The sequence below is a fragment of the Pristiophorus japonicus genome, chromosome 11, assembly GCF_044704955.1.
Source record: "Pristiophorus japonicus isolate sPriJap1 chromosome 11, sPriJap1.hap1, whole genome shotgun sequence".
Lineage (NCBI taxonomy): Eukaryota > Metazoa > Chordata > Chondrichthyes > Pristiophoridae > Pristiophorus > Pristiophorus japonicus.
The window spans coordinates 143,055,616-143,072,948 of NC_091987.1; positions in this window are offsets into that span (position 1 = coordinate 143,055,616).

Below are 17,333 nucleotides of genomic sequence, written 5' to 3' on the forward strand. Positions count from 1 at the left end.
TTTGCAAAGTGGCCAATGCCAAGTACAAAAAGGTCTCTGAGCATGTACTCCAAATGTCCTTCAAATTCGCAATGTCCTGCAAGGCGACTTAGTTCGGCGACACAACTTGCCACTTCCTAGCCTTCAGAACTTTTGTAGGTGTAGAACTGGTACCTCGCCATCAGAACGCTTTCCTTCGGGTTCAAATGCTCTCGGACCAGAGTGCACAAATTTTCGTACGATTTCTCCGTGGGTTTCACTGGAGTTAGCAGATTCTTCATGAGGCCATACGCTGGTGCCCCACAGGGGGTGAGGAGGATCGCCCTTCATTTAGCAGCACTCTCTTCCCCATCTAGCTCGTTGGCCATGAAGTATTGGTCGAGTCGCTCCACAAAAGTTTCCCAATCGTCTCACTCTGAAAATTTCTCCAGGATGCATCTTTAGGTTTGCTATCGGTATCTCGTCACCAGTTGTTTTGTATGGAGAAAGAGTCAGACTGAACACTGTGAGCTCAAAGTAAAGTGTGACCTTAGTCTTTTATTGCAGGTCTCCAGAGTGCCTCTCCAACCTGTGAAGCTTCCTTAAATACCTGTGCTCCCAAGAGATCATGGGATCCCTTGGGACTCCAGGGGAAGAGCCCTCTGGTGGCTGTACAGAGTAAATACAAGTCCACATATATAACAGGTGCATCTTCCTCAAACCACTCCCATGACTCAGAACTGCCACAGCTGCCTGTTGGGGAGATCCCGTGGCCTTTGCCAAGCCCAAAGTCACAGGGAAAGGTTTTAAATTGTCAGCTCCTAAGGGAACAAATGACCTGCCTAAATAAGATAATGGGCCTCCTCCGGGGTCACTTAGCTTAGTCTGGGAGATTCCGGGACCTTTCTGAGGGCCGGACAGAACTCGCACCAACTCCTATCTCTCAGCGGGCGAGAAGTCCATTATCAGGGTCCACTGGGTGGAATTCCTGATCGAGCCCAGGAACTCCCCATGACATGGGGATGGGGTGGGCACAACACTAATGCGCAACCTCCCCCGGACTCGAGAATCTCCTCACCGATCAAACAGGTTGCAATCACGACATAACAACAACAACTTGTATTTATATAGCGCCTTTAACGTAGTGAAACGTCCCACAGGGGCGATATCAGACACAAATTGACACTGAGCCACATAAGGGGAAATTAGGGCAGATGACCAAAAGCTTGGTCAAAGAGGTAGGTTTTAAGGTGCGTCTTAAAGGAGGAGAGAGAAATAGGGAAGGAATTCCAGAGCTTAGGACCCGGGCAGCTCATGTGCTGTTCAATTCCTTTAGTAACTGGTGTCATCACCATCCTGAAGCCCAGTGAGTGCTGTCTGGGGTGCTGAGATGGAACACAGAGTGGGTGTAGGTTCAGGATGTAATAGTCTGGGATGGGATACACAGAGAGTGTGGGGTACAGGCTGTAATAGGCTGGGATGGGATACACAGAGAGTGTGGGGTACAGGTTGTAATAGTCTGGGATGGGATACACAGAGAGTGTGGGGTACAGGATGTAATAGTCTGGGATGGGATACACAGAGAGTGTGGGGTACAGGCTGTAATAGTCTGGGATGGGATACACAGAGTATGTGGGGTACAGGATGTAATAGTCTGGGATGAGTCTGCCCTGATGTTGAATCAACATGATGACACACATGCACTGACCACTGCCGTTGTGTCTCAGGCCTCATCAGTCTAACGGGGACCTAGCGTTGCCGAAGCAGGACAACAAATTGTGCTCACCCAGATAGCTCCAGATGCTGAGCCTCTGGCCCAGGGGGACTAGCAGCGTGTCGGGCCTGTTGGAACAGGATATCCTCTCTCAGGACGGCAACATTCCACCCTTGCACCTGCCGCTCTCTGCAACCCATCCATCACAGAGTGCTGCCGCCCATGCTGAGGTGATGCAGTCTGCAGCCGGGCCTTCCAGAGCTGGAGCTGGTCGGGTATGTCCTGCTACGCCATCAGGTGTGGCAGCCTTTCTACCAGCCTTCCTGCAGGCATTGAGACCCCATTGAGGAGGAGCAGAAGCATGGGAGGGGGGAGAAGGGAAGAGGTGGAAAATCACTAAGCAAGACCCACTGACAAACTGTGATAGAGGCCACAGATGCTGACCTTGTTCGAATATGAACTCATGCGAATAGTTGCACTTGGATGACCCACGAAAGAATTGTGTGATAGTGGCCAGAGATGCTGACCTTATTTGAGGGTTACTGTCACTTTCACTGGCACTGACAGCAAGGTCCTGGTGGCCATGTCAGCTTTGAAGTATATCTACAGGAGGTGGCAGAACTCAGTGGCCACCCCCTTGTGGAACTGCAGCCTTCTTATGCACTGCTCCTCAGACATAGCAAGGTAAGAGTAATGCGCACGGTAAACCCTGCGTATGTACGGCCTCCTGCCCCAACGTCTGGGGCCTCTCCTCTGGCATTGACACACATTGGTCATAACCCGTCTCTGTAGCCGGCGCCTTTGAAGTCTTCAATGTAGGATGATGTGGTGTGCCATTGCTGCCCCCATTAACTTGCTGAAGGAATGCCAAATTCACAAGAAACCTCCCCCCCCCGCCCCTGTGTTTGGGCTCATTCAAAAGGAAATTTAATTTGGGACTATCTACTGAAAAGTTTGGAACTCGAACGTGCTTATGGAAGAAACTACGAACTTTACTAGAACTATGAACTTTTACAAGACAAATTCAAGGCTGTGGGCGGACCTAAAGAACCCACAGGAGACATCCTGATTAATGGGTCTGCCTAGGTGTTGGAACTGAAGTAACTTTGTCTGGAGAATTGAGCAGTCAAGAATCTTTCTCCACAAGGAACATTAACATTACAAAATAGCTACTCATCAACATGGATCTGGACAACCATTTCAGCATACACATCACAAAGAGGCCCAATCCAGCCTGTATGCGAAAGACTAAACACAAAAGGAGATTGCAATTACCAAACTAATATTTCCATCAGGAAACAGTTTTCGAACATCAACCCACCCAAGACATATCAACTTTTAATGAGCCCAACAAAATATTACAAAGAAGAACCAAGCCCGCCAAAATTATACAAAGGATTTTGAAGAGATTTGGCGCTCAGATTAGAACACAGAAATTGTATAACTGGCCACTGTTTTCTACAGAGGAGAGAGGTGGTTGCTAGGTAGCTACAAGGCTGTGACTACCTCATCAAGATAAGGAGAGAAGCCAATGCGACAGTTGTAAACTAACTTCTCCAGCCTCGAATTCTTGAAGTCCTGAAGGAAGAAAGGACATCACCATCTACCATTAACTATCAGAAGGATTGCTAAGCATAAGTCCCTGTCTGCCTTGGAGTCTAACCTAGCTAGAATTAGGTATTGGGAGGTGGGAAGTATAATTTTACTGCAACCCCCTTTGAATGTGTAGTGTATGGTACTTTATTAGAGTGATTATAAATTTGACCTTGTACCTTTCCACTTGTGTTGTCCTTTATTAGATTGATTGTAAGTGTATTTTCTTACTAGAATATTAAATCTGTATTACCTTGACTGTAATAAAAACAAAGTTCTTTGCATCAAACCAGTGTCCTCTGCACTTTTGTCACACCCCCCAAATAAATCCAGAGTACAGAACCCAAGGGAGTGGGAGCGATTCGAACCGCTGAAGTTGGTCAGAAGGGAACCTGACCCCCTCATAGAGACCACCAACCACCCCGCCCCTTACATTGCCAATGAATTAGACCTGAAAACCTACCAATATTTGTGAAATGCTAGTTGTGAAGCTGAGTAGTCGCAGCACACCAACACCTACGCACTCTGCGAGGAGAGAACACAGGACTGACCATCACCTCTGTATCCCAGCTGTGACTACCGCCCCAGAATGGTTACCTCGACTGTTTGTGGCGTATTCCCCGCCAGCTGGTAAATGAGGCGCCAAAAGGGAATTTGGCGAGACCGGCGACAACGAAACGTTGCACGCGTACTGACGTCAGGATTTCCATGGTGGTAGTCGGCGGGGTGGCAAATCTTTGCGCCCTTGAAAAACCAGAACTGAATTTCCCAACAACGCTCAGCCGTTTGCACCCAGTTCCGCCTCTCCCAGGTGTGGCAGTAATTTAGCTGGCGGTAATAACCGAATTTTGACCCCTCAGTGCCCCAACCACTGGCCTTGGGAGTGATTCCACAGCCTCACAACGTTCTGTGTCAAGACGTTTCTCTTGGTCACTGTTCCGAATATCTTACATTTATTCTTGTATCTCTGGCTCCTCGCCTTGACCCTTCAACCCCTGGAAGTAGCCTGCTTCGATCTACCTCAACCCATCTTTCACCATTTTAAATATTTCGATCATATTGCCTTGCAACAGAAAGGACACCAAGTCCGAATGGGCCTGAGACTGAACCACCCACCTTTCTGGACAGGAATACACCTGTCTTATGTGACCTCCTGTACTCCTAATCTGTTGTACAACCACACCTGGCTGTTAGGGTGTATTTATCCTGAAGCTCCTGCTCTGGGCCCAGATGCTGCAGTTCAGGAACCAGCCCAGCACCATCCCTGTTTACACTGCATGGGGTTCTCTAACTCTAACTGGCCTGTTTAAAAGAGAGTGTGCATGTGCCTGGATACATACGTGAGGAGACCTGTGCCCAAAAGGTTAGAAATTTGTGTATAAAGAGCAGGGATGGGGGAACCCCTGCTCCTGTCTAACCTCAATAAAAGCACCTTAGGACCTTAGACTGAGGTCAGGCGGGTTTGTAAAGAGCGCAGGAAGGGCCTTGGAAACCAGATTTGACTCCTCACTGGATTTACACTCCATGCGGTGTCAGACCGAAGCAATGTGAGAGGCGCCCATCCACAGAGTCTGGCTCTGCTTCACATTAGTCAACTCACAATCCCACTCTGGGCTTCTGCAGGTTCAGCATTGTGGGAAGTGGCAATTGCTGGCAATGTACCCTTAGAAGCTGTCGTCGATTGGTGTCAATCATGGCTGTTAATTGCATATATATATTTACATATATATATCGTTTATTCATTATTGTTACACATGCAGCAAGGTTAAAGGTGAACAACACCACTGTAACTTCATTAGTTAATTATTAGCACCAGTCAATACATGCACACCAGTGCTAGGTGTAACAATAATACATGGTCATTTCTTTCACTGGTCAAAAGCTGAGCTACTTGAGAATCAAGGCTTAAGAGAAAGCTGGCGTGTGTTTGGATTATTTTAATAAGACACGATTCTACAGGAGGAACATGAGCCATTTCTGAAGCTACAGATACAATGGCTCGGATTTTGCGTAGTAATAACAATGAGGCTGTCTGCACTCAGTGATATCCGGGAGTAAATCGAACAGCAACTTCCAGTGTCCACACATGCAGTAAAACACAGAAATCAGGAAGTTACTGTATGATATGCCCTGCTCCTGCACAGCCCTCGCTACACCGGTACCTCACCGATAGATTCACCATTAAAATACATGAAAGGGAGTGAAGTTGCTGCAATTACCCACCAGATACATGACAGGAAAAGTTAGGACTTGTCCATTCAAGTGTAAGTGAATTTTTAATGGCGTGATAAGTTGTAATTATTGCCAAACAACCTCTGGCACTGAAAATTAACTTTTACAAGTGTGGAGTCTTATTCCTACAGAATTTAATCTGGAGATTTAAAAAAAATAATGATTTTTACCTTTTCTTTTACTCTCTTCATCCCATCTTTCTTTCCTTTTCGTTATTTCACTTCCTGTAAATGATTTCCCATTGAATTAAATATTCTAACTTACACTTCCTGGTTTGGACTCTGCGTGGCTCAGTGAGGTCTCTTCACTCTGATTGGTTGAAGAGATGCACTGTTGCTTGACCTGCTCACACACCCCACAGATCCCGCTGTGGAGGGTGCCGCGCTGAAAAGGATCTCTAAATACCGCAAGTTGCCGCTGAAAAGCTTGTGAAAAGTCTGTGGGCAAACTGTAAGCGTAATGAGTGGCGAGCGCCAATCCATCACCGCGGGTCGCAAAATCCGGACATGGTGGGGGGCTCACGTGTTTCTGTTTGCTTTACACATCTGCCACTGAAGCTCTTTAATGGGAGGTTCAAACATAATGGCAATGGGAAGAGATACTTCCCAGCCTGGAAACGCCTGGAAATTATTCAGAGTTACTTCCTGAAAAGGGGGAGAAAGAAAGGGAATAGCAGTCCGAGGGGGCAAGTGTTGCAGTCATTTCGTTGTCTTTTAAAACACTGCCGAGTGTCTGCTGGGGAGAATGCAGGAGAAGTTGGTTTGCAAGGAGGGGAGAGGAAAGAAATCGAGGGTGCGGGCACCTTTAAATGTTAAAGCACGGATGCTGCAGAGTGCGAAGGGCTGTACTGTGACAGCACTGACAAGGCACAGAGTCTCCAAGGTAAAATAGCTGGAGGGACTTCACTGGCCCGGTCTGTGGGAGCGGGCTGAGGTCAGAGATGCTGCAGCCCAGTTGTTGGGAGCATTGCAACAGCTAAACCAGCAGGTCCTCCCTCCCTTCCCCTGGAATTGTGCCCTGGGGCAACACATTCACATTGATCTCCCTGCCGGCACTGTTGGCTCTGTTTGGGGATTGTTCCGAGCGTGCAGGAAGTTCTCTCAGCAAATTGTGCTGTGGGCTGCGAGGTGCTGGAGGAGTTCCTAGTGCCAGCATCACAGCTGATGCTGAAAACCTTGGCTCTTCTGTCTCTCGCAGCTTAAGCGCTGCCAATCGCCAACAAACCCTTTCCGCGTTTCACTGCAGCCGGTGTTGGAGAAGTGAGTGAAAGGGCTGATGAGAGGAGCAAGCCAGTAAGGCAGCGGGACCCCGGCACTCAGTCATGGCAGCAGGTAAGGAAGCAGGAGCTGTATCTGGCAGGCGTGCATCTGCATCTTGATGCAGTTCCGAGTGCGGTATGGCCCGAGTATTCCCTTCATTGGAAGAGGAAGATTGTGTCTGAGAGGCTGGGCAGTGAATGAACAGAGCTGGGCTCTGCAACGATCAATCTCTCTCTCACACACACTCACAGCTGGATCCTTGCAGCTGTCTGCTTGTAAATGGCCCCTTCTGCAAAAAGTGCAGCCCCACACAAACAATGGCACGGCATTTTTCATCGTGCAATGCTTTAAAATGTATGTATTTTTTGATGAATAGTTAATACGTTGCAAGCATGTAACTGTCGGAGTTGCTGCCCAATGAGTCCTGCCCAGAGTTGTATGGAACTGTTCAGCCTGCGGGCTGCTGCCATCTAGTGGTTGCGGATTTGTTTGTATACAACACGTGGGGGGCGATTAAAGGAGCAGCGCCGTGTCACTGTTCTTGCTGCTCTTAAACAAATGGCTGTCCGGAGCCTCCAGCCACTGCCCTCTGCTGCCCAGGCGCTAATGCACTGGGGCTGTCCCCACAGCATGGCCCCAGTTCATCAACATCCGTCCAACCAACCCTCCGCAAAATAGCTGGCGTTGGAATGACTGAATTGAAAGATTTGGCAGGAAAAGGCGGCCTGGTGCCGTGCCCGCCTGGTCAGCCTGGTGCCGTGCCCGCCTGGTCGGCCTGGTGCCGTGCCCGCCTGGTCGGCCTGGTGCCGTGCCCGCCTGGTCGGGTTGCCAACTCTGGTTGTCCCCACACACACCCGCCATTGGTCGCCCCACCCCCACACACCCGCCATTGGTCACCCCCCACCATTGGTCGCCCCCCCCACCCGCCATTGGTCGCCCTCACACACCCACCATTGGTCGCCCCCCAACACCCATTGTTCGCCTGACATGTCCGTTCTCACGGCCAATCAGAAAGTGAATAGACTCTGTTATCTCTGATTGGCTGACTCTTGACCAATGTTCCCTCTAATTTATATTTTGGGTGCGCGGCCCCTTTAACGGGCTGCGTGGGAATGTCAGCCCGCCGCGCGGCCGTGCAGCCGAACGGGAACGTTGCTTTTAACTGTCAATCAAACAGCCCCCTGTTTCCCTGTCCGATAGTTTTTATAACTAATAAACATAAGAACTTGCATTTCTATAGCGCCTTTCACATCCTCACAGTCAATGCCATACCTTTGAAGTGTAGTCACTGTTGCAGGGCAGGGAAATACAGCAGCCAAGTTGCAGATGGCAAGGTCTCACAAATGGCAGTGAGATAAATGAGCAGACAATCGGTTTTGTTGGTGTTGTCTGAGGGATAAATATTGGGCAGTACACCGGGAGAGCTGCCTACTCTTCTTCCAATAGTGCCGTGGGATCTGTAACACCCACCTGGACAGGCAGGCGGGGCCTCGGTTTAACGTCTCATCCGAGAAACGGCGCTCCCTCGGCACTGTCCCACTCGGGGCGCCAGCTTGGATTATGTGTTCGAGTCTCTGGAGCAGGATTTGAAGCCCTGCCCTTTGGATTCGGATGCGAGAGTGCTGCCATTAAGCCGAGACTGATGCCGCAAACATACACGGTGCCAGCTGTGGCTCAGGGGAGCACTCTCGCCTCAGAATCAAGTCCCGCTCCCGAGACCTGGCCACCAAATCTAGGTTGGCACAAGGAATGTTTTCTGAGGGGAAACCCCAGCTGATGCCAAAGGTGAAGGTGAAGTCAGACCGCTCGGGGGCTCGGGCTGCTTTAGGCTCCCAGCAGCTTTGGGCTGTCGGAAGCCGCTCAGTTATTCTGTCCAGTACAATATATGGGAAGTTTGTGTCACTTTTCAAACACAACTGGTGGTCTGACAATGAGGCTGTGGCCCTTTAAACAAGGGTGGATGTTGAGCTCTGTGTTTCATGGGGACAGAACCCTGCATGTCCGTGGTGTGGGTTCCATGGGGACAGAACCCTGCACGTCCGTGGTGTGGAGCTCCATGGGGACAGAACCCTGCATGTCCGTGGTGTGGGTTCCATGGGGACCAGAACCCTGCATGTGCGTGATGTGGAGCTCCATGGGGACAGAACCCTGCATATCCGTGGTATGGAGCTCCATGGGGACAGGACCCTGTATGTGCGTGATGTGGAGCTCCATGGGAACAGGACCCTGCATGTCCGTGGTGTGGAGCTCCATGGGGACAGAACTCTGCATGTCCGTGGTGTGGAGCTCCATGGGGCTCAGAGTTCCTGCATGTGCGTGGTGTGGAGCTCCATGGGGACAGGACCCTGCATGTGCATGGTGTGGAGCTCCATGGGGACAGAACTCTGCATGTCCGTGGTGTGGAGCTCCATGGGGCTCAGAGTTCCTGCATGTCCGTGGTGTGGAGCTCCATGGGGACAGGACCCTGCATGTGCGTGGTGTGGAGCTCCATGGGGACAGAACCCTGCATGTCCGTGATGTGGAGCTCCATGGGGCTCAGAGTTCCTGCATGTCTGTGGTGTGGAGCTCCATGGGGACAGGACCCTGCATGTCCATGGTGTGGAGCTCCATGGGGACAGGACCCTGCATGTCTGTGGTGTGGAGCTCCATGGGAACAGGACCCTGCATGTCCATGGTGTGGAGCTCCATGGGGACAGGACCCTGCATGTCCGTGATTTGGAGCTCCATGGGAACAGGACCCTGCATGTCCGTGATGTGGAGCTCCATGGGGACAGGACCCTACATGTCCGTGTTGTGGAGCTCCATGGGGACAGGACCCTGCATGTCTGTGTGGAGCTCCAGGTGTAAAATAAAGTCAATGGAAATAAAAATGGCGAGCGATGTAAACTGGCTGATTCACTGTCCCCTGCTTCAGACAATCCCGTAAAGTCACATTGCCCCCAATCTCTGCATCAGTGTGATGTTATGGCTCTTAATCTCCTCGGAGATTCTGAGCGTAAACAGAGTTCATCGCACGGCCGCCAAACTTACACTGGCAGGAAATTCAGGGCCTGTGACATTAGGATTCACGATTTGGTTTTGCAATTGTAGCTAAGAATTATCGAGGCGTTCAAGATTTCTTGTTTTTGCACAGGAAGTGGTTTTATATGATTACTGTAACAGAGACTTACAATTACCAGATAGGAGTCACTCCAGGATCTCTCGCTCCCGCTCTCTCGAAGGGAATGCTCAGTCAGAGATGGGTCCCCATTCCCTGAATTGTCCTCCCTTCAATCCCGCTCCTCGCTGGGAGAGAGAGATTTCACAGTCTCCCCTTTGGATCATAGGATCAGGAGGATGCCGTTCAGCCCCTCGAGCCTGATTTGCTGTACTGTTGGATCATGGCTGATCTGTATTTAAACCCATTTACCTGCCTTTGTTCCATATGCCTCAATACCCTTGATTGACAACAGAAATCTATTGATCTCAGTCTTGAAAATTTCAACTGATCCGGCATTCACAGGGGGTTAAATGAGGTCACTGGGAGTGTGTTACTAATGATGAGGTCACTGAGAATGTGTTACTATTGATGAGGTCACTGGGAGTGTGTTACTATTTAGATGAGGTCACTAGGAGTATGTTACTATTTAAATGAGGTCACTGGGTGTGTGTTACTATTGATGAGGTCACGACGAGTGTGTCACTATTTAGATGAGGTCACTGGGAGTGTGTTACTATTTAGTTGAGGTCACTGGGAATGTGTTACTCTTTCAACGAGGTCACTGGGAGTGTGTTACAATTTAGATGTGGTCACTAGGAGTGTGTTACTATTTAGATGAGGTCACTGAGTGTGTATTACTAATTAGATGAGGTCGCTGGGAGTCTGTTACTATTTAGATGAGGTCACGGTGTGTGTTACTACTTACATGAAGTCACTGGGAGTGAGTCACTATTTCGATGAGGTCACTAGCATTGTGTTACTATTGATGAGGTCACTGGGAGTGTGTTACTATTGATAAGGTCACTGGGAGTGTGTTACTATTTAGATGAGATCACTGGGAGTGTATTACTATTTAAATGAGGTCACTCGGAGTGTGTTACTATTTAGATGATGTCACTGGGAGTGTGTTACTATTTAGATGAGGTCACTGGTTTTGTGTTATTATTTAGATAAGGTCACTAGGAGTGTGTTACTATTGATGAGGTCACTGGGAGTGTGTTACCATTTAGATGAGGTCACAGTGAGTGTGTAACTATTTAGATGAGGTCACTGGGAGTGTGTTACTATTGATGAGGTCACTGGGAATGTGTTACTATTAAGGTGAGGTCACTGGTTCTGTGTTACTATTTAGATGAGGTCACTAGGAGTGTGTTACTATTGATGAGATCACTGGGAGTGGGTTACTATTTAGATAAAGTCACTGGGAGTGTTTTACTATTTAGATGAGGTCACAGGGAGCGTGTTACTATTTAGATGAGGTCACTGGGTGTGTGTTCCTATTGATGAGGTCACTAGGATTGTGTCACTATTTAGATGAGGTCACTGGGAGTGTGTTACTATTTAGTTGAGGCCACTGGGAGTGTGTTACTATTTCAATCAGGTCTCTGGGAGTGTGTTACTATTTAGATGAGGTCACTAGGAGTGTGTCACTATTTAGATGAGGTCACTTGGAGTGTTTTACTACTTAGATGAGGTCACTGGGAGTGTGTCACTATTTAGAGGAGGTCACTGGGAGTGTGTTAGTATTTGGATGAGGTCACTGGGTGTGTGTTACTATTTAGATGAGGTCACTGGAAGTGTGTTAGTATTTGGATGAGGTCACTGGGTGTGTGTTACTATTTAGATGAGGTCACTGGGAGTTTGTTACTATTTAGATGAGGTCACACGGAGTGTGTTACTATTGATGAGGTCACTGGGAGTTTATTACTATTGATGAGGTCACGAAGAGTGTGTAACTATTCAGATGAGGTCACTGGGAGTGTGTTACTATTGATGAGGTCACTGGGAATGTGTTACTATTAAGATGAGGTCACTGGTTCTGTGTTAAGATTTAGATGAGGTCACTAGGAGTGTGTTACTATTGATGAGATCACTGGGAGTGGGTTACTATTTCGATAAAGTCACTGGGAGTGTTTTACTATTTAGATGAGGTCACTGGGAGTGTGTTACTATTTAGATGAGGTCACTGGGAGTGTGTTACTATTTAGATGAGGTCACTGGATGTGTGTTACTCTTGATGAGGTCACTAGGAGTGTGTCACTATTTAGATGAGGTCACTGGGAGTGTGTTACTATTTAGTTTAGGCCACTGGGAGTGTGTTACTATTTCAATAAGGTCTCTGGGAGTGTGTTACTATTTAGATGAGGTCACTGGGAGAGTGTCACTATTTAGATGAGGTCACTGGGAGTGTGTCACTATTTAGATGAGGTCACTGGGAGTGTGTCACTATTTAGATGAGGTCACTGGGTGTGTGTTACTATTTAGATAAAGTAACTGGGAGTGTGTTACTATTGATGAGGTCACTGGGAGTGTGTTACTATTTAGATGAGGTCACTAGGAGTATGTTACTATTGATGAGGTCACTGGGAGTGTGTTACTATTTAGATGAGGTCACTGGGTGTGTGTTACTATTTAGATGAGGTCACTCAGAGTGTGTTACTGTTGATGAGGTCACTGGGAGTGTGTTACTATTTAGATGAGGTCAGTGGGAGTATGTTACTATTTAGATGAGGTCACTGTGGGTGTGTTACTATTTAGATGAGATCACTGGGAGTGATTTACTACTTAAATGATGTCACTAGGAGAGTCTTACTATTTAGATGAAGTCACTGGGAGTGTGTTACTATTTGAATGAGGTCACTAGGAGTGTGTTACTATTTAGATGAGGTCACTGGGAGTGTGTTAATATTGATGAGGTCACAAGGAGTGTGTTACTATTGATGAGATCGCTGGTAGTGTGTTACTATTTCGATGAGGTCACTGGAACTGTGTTACTATTTAGATGAGGTCACTTGGAGTGTGTTACTTTTGAAAAGGTCACTGGGCGTGTGTTTCTATTTAGATGAGGTCACTGGGAGTGAGTTACTATTAATGAGGTCACTGGGAGTGTGTTACTAATTAGATTCGGTCACTGGGAGTGTGTAACTATTGATGAGGTCACTGGAAGTGTATTACTATTTAGATGAGGTCACTGGGAATGTCTTACTATTGATGAGGTCACTTGGAGTGTGTTACTAATTAGATGAGTGTACTGGGAGTGTGTTACTATTTAGATGAGGTCACTGGGAATGTGCTACTATTGATGAGGTCACTGGGAGTGTGTTACTATTGATGAGTTTACTGGGAGTGTGTTACTATTTAGGTGAGGTCACTGGGAATGTGCTACTATGGATGAGGTCACTGGAAGTGTGCTACTATTGATGAGGTCACTGGGAGTGTGTTACTATTGATGAGGTCACTGGGAGTGTGTTACTATTTAGATGAAGTCACTGGGAGTGTCTTACTAGTTAGATGAAGTAACTGGGAGTGTTTTACTATTGATGAGGTCACTGGCAGTGTGTTACTCTTTAGGTGAGGTTACTGGGAGTGTGTAACTATTTAGATGAAGTCACTGGGAGTGTGTTACTATTTAAATTAGGTTACTGGGAGTGTGTTACTATTGATGAGGTCACTGGGAGTCTGTTACTATTTAGATGAAGTCACTGGGAGTGCGTTACTATTTAGATGAAGTCACTGGGAATGTTTTACGATTTAGATGAAGTTACTGGGAGTGTTTTACTATTGATGAGGTCACTGGGATTGTGTTACTATTAATGAGGTCACTGGGAGTGTGTTATCAATTATATTAGGTCACTGGGAGTGTGTAACTATTGATGAGGTCACTGGGAGTGTATTACTATTTAGATGAGGTCACTGGGAATGTCTTACTATTGATGAGGTCACTTGGAGTGTGTTACGATTTAGATGAGTTTACTGGGAGTGTGTTACTATTTAGATGAGGTCACTGGGAATGTGCGACTATTGATGAGGTCACTGGGAATGTGCTACTATAGATGAGGTCACTGGGAGTGTGTTACTATTGATGAGGTCACTGGGAGTGTGTTACTATTTCGATGAAGTCACTGGGAGTGTGTTACTATTTAGATGAAGTCACTGGGAATGTGTTACTAGTTAGATGAAGTCACTGGGAGTGTTTTACTATTGATGAGGTCACAGGGAGTGTGTTACTCTTTAGGTGAGGTTACTGGGAGTGTGTAACTATTTAGATGAGGTCACTGGGAGTGTGTCACTATTTAGATGAGGTCACTGGGAGTGTGTTACTATTTAGTTGAGGTCACTGGGAGTGTGTTACTCTTTCAACGAGGTCACTGGGAGTGTGTTACTATTTAGATGTGGTCACTAGGAGTGTGTTACTATTTAGATGAGGTCACTGAGTGTGTATTACTAATTAGACGAGGTCGCAGGGAGTCTGTTACTATTTAGATGAGGTCACTGGGTGTGTGTTACTACTTAGATGAAGTCACTGGGAGTGAGTCACTATTTCGATGAGGTCACTAGCATTGTGTTACTATTGATGAGGTCACTGGGAGTGTGTTACTATTGATAAGGTCACTGGGAGTGTGTTACTATTTAGATGAGATCACTGGGAGTGTATTACTATTTAAATGAGGTCACTCGGAGTGTGTTACTATTTAGATGATGTCACTGGGAGTGTGTTACTATTTAGATGAGGTCACTGGTTTTGTGTTATTATTTAGATAAGGTCACTAGGAGTGTGTTACTATTGATGAGGTCACTGGGAGTGTGTTACCATTTAGATGAGGTCACAGTGAGTGTGTAACTATTTAGATGAGGTCACTGGGAGTGTGTTACTATTGATGAGGTCACTGGGAATGTGTTACTATTAATGTGAGGTCACTGGTTCTGTGTTACTATTTAGATGAGGTCACTAGGAGTGTGTTACTATTGATGAGATCACTGGGAGTGGGTTACTATTTAGATAAAGTCACTGGGAGTGTGTTACTATTGATGAGGTCACTGGGAGTGTGTTACTATTAAGGTGAGGTCACTGGTTCTGTGTTACTATTTAGATGAGGTCACTAGGAGTGTGTTACTATTGATGAGATCACTGGGAGTGGGTTACTATTTAGATAAAGTCACTGGGAGTGTTTTACTATTTAGATGAGGTCACAGGGAGCGTGTTACTATTTAGATTAGGTCACTGGGAGTGTGTTCCTATTGATGAGGTCACTAGGAGTGTGTCACTATTTAGATGAGGTCACTGGGAGTGTGTCACTATTTAGTTGAGGCCACTGGGAGTGTCTTACTAATTCAATGAGGTCTCTGGGAGTGTGTTACTATTTAGATGAGGTCACTGGGAGTGTGTTACTATTTAGATGAGGTCACTAGGAGTGTGTCACTATTTAGATGAGGTCACTTGGAGTGTTTTACTACTTAGATGAGGTCACTGGGAGCGTGTCACTATTTAGAGGAGGTCACTGGGAGTGTGTTACTATTTAGATAAAGTAACTGGGAATGTGTTACTATTGATGAGGTCACTGGGAGTATGTTACTATTTAGATGAGGTCACTAGGAGTGTGTTACTATTGATGAGGACACTGGGAGTGTGATACTATTTAGATGAGGTCACTGGGAGTTTGTTACTATTTAGATGAGGTCACACGGAGTGTGTTATTATTCATGAGGTCACTGGGAGTGTTTTACTATTTAGATGAGGTCACTGGGTGTGTGTTACTCTTTAGATGAGGTCACTGGGAGTGTGTTACTATTTAGATGAGGTCACTGGGAGTGTGTTACTATTTAGATGAGGTCACTGGGAATGTGTTACTATTTAGATGAGGTCACTTGGTGTGTGTTACTCTTGATGAGGTCACTAGGAGTCTGTCACTATTTAGATGAGGTCACTGGGAGTGTGTTACTATTTAGTTGAGGTCACTGGGAGTGTGTTACTCTTTCAACGAGGTCACTGGGAGTGTGTTACTATTTAGATGTGGTCACTAGGAGTGTGTTACTATTTAGATGAGGTCACTGAGTGTGTATTACTAATTAGACGAGGTCGCAGGGAGTCTGTTACTATTTAGATGAGGTCACTGGGTGTGTGTTACTACTTAGATGAAGTCACTGGGAGTGAGTCACTATTTCGATGAGGTCACTAGCATTGTGTTACTATTGATGAGGTCACTGGGAGTGTGTTACTATTGATAAGGTCACTGGGAGTGTGTTACTATTTAGATGAGATCACTGGGAGTGTATTACTATTTAAATGAGGTCACTCGGAGTGTGTTACTATTTAGATGATGTCACTGGGAGTGTGTTACTATTTAGATGAGGTCACTGGTTTTGTGTTATTATTTAGATAAGGTCACTAGGAGTGTGTTACTATTGATGAGGTCACTGGGAGTGTGTTACCATTTAGATGAGGTCACAGTGAGTGTGTAACTATTTAGATGAGGTCACTGGGAGTGTGTTACTATTGATGAGGTCTCTGGGAGTGTGTTACTATTTCAATGAGGTCTCTGGGAGTGTGTTACTATTTAGATGAGGTCACTGGGAGTGTGTTACTATTTGGATGAGGTCACTGGGAGTGTGTCACTATTTAGATGAGGTCACTGGGAGTATGTCACTATTTAGAGGAGGTCACTGGGAGTGTGTTACTATTTAGATAAAGTAACTGGGAATGTGTTACTATTGATGAGGTCACTGGGAGTATGTTACTATTTAGATGAGGTCACTAGGAGTGTGTTACTATTGATGAGGACACTGGGAGTGTGATACTATTTAGATGAGGTCACTGGGAGTTTGTTACTATTTAGATGAGGTCACACGGAGTGTGTTATTATTCATGAGGTCACTGGGAGTGTGTTACTATTTAGATGAGGTCACTGGGTGTGTGTTACTATTTAGATGAGATCACTGAGAGTTTGTTACTATTTAGATGAGGTCACACGGAGTGTGTTACTATTGATGAGGTCACTGGGAGTTTATTACTATTGATGAGGTCACGAAGAGTGTGTAACTATTCAGATGAGGTCACTGGGAGTGTGTTACTATTGATGAGGTCACTGGGAATGTGTTACTATTAAGATGAGGTCACTGGTTCTGTGTTAATATTTAGATGAGATCACTAGGAGTGTGTTACTATTGATGAGATCACTGGGAGTGGGTTACTATTTCGATAAAGTCACTGGGAGTGTTTTACTATTTAGATGAGGTCACTGGGTGTGTGTTACTCTTTAGATGAGGTCACTGGGAGTGTGTTACTATTTAGATGAGGTCACTGGGAGTGTGTTACTATTTAGATGAGGTCACTGGGAATGTGTTACTATTTAGATGAGGTCACTTGGTGTGTGTTACTCTTGATGAGGTCACTAGGAGTGTGTCACTATTTAGATGAGGTCACTGGGAGTGTGTTACTATTTAGTTGAGGCCACTGGGAGTGTGTTACTATTTCAATGAGGTCTCTGGGAGTGTGTTACTATTTAGATGAGGTCACTGGGAGTGTGTTACTATTTGGATGAGGTCACTGGGAGTGTGTCACTATTTAGATGAGGTCACTGGGAGTATGTCACTATTTAGA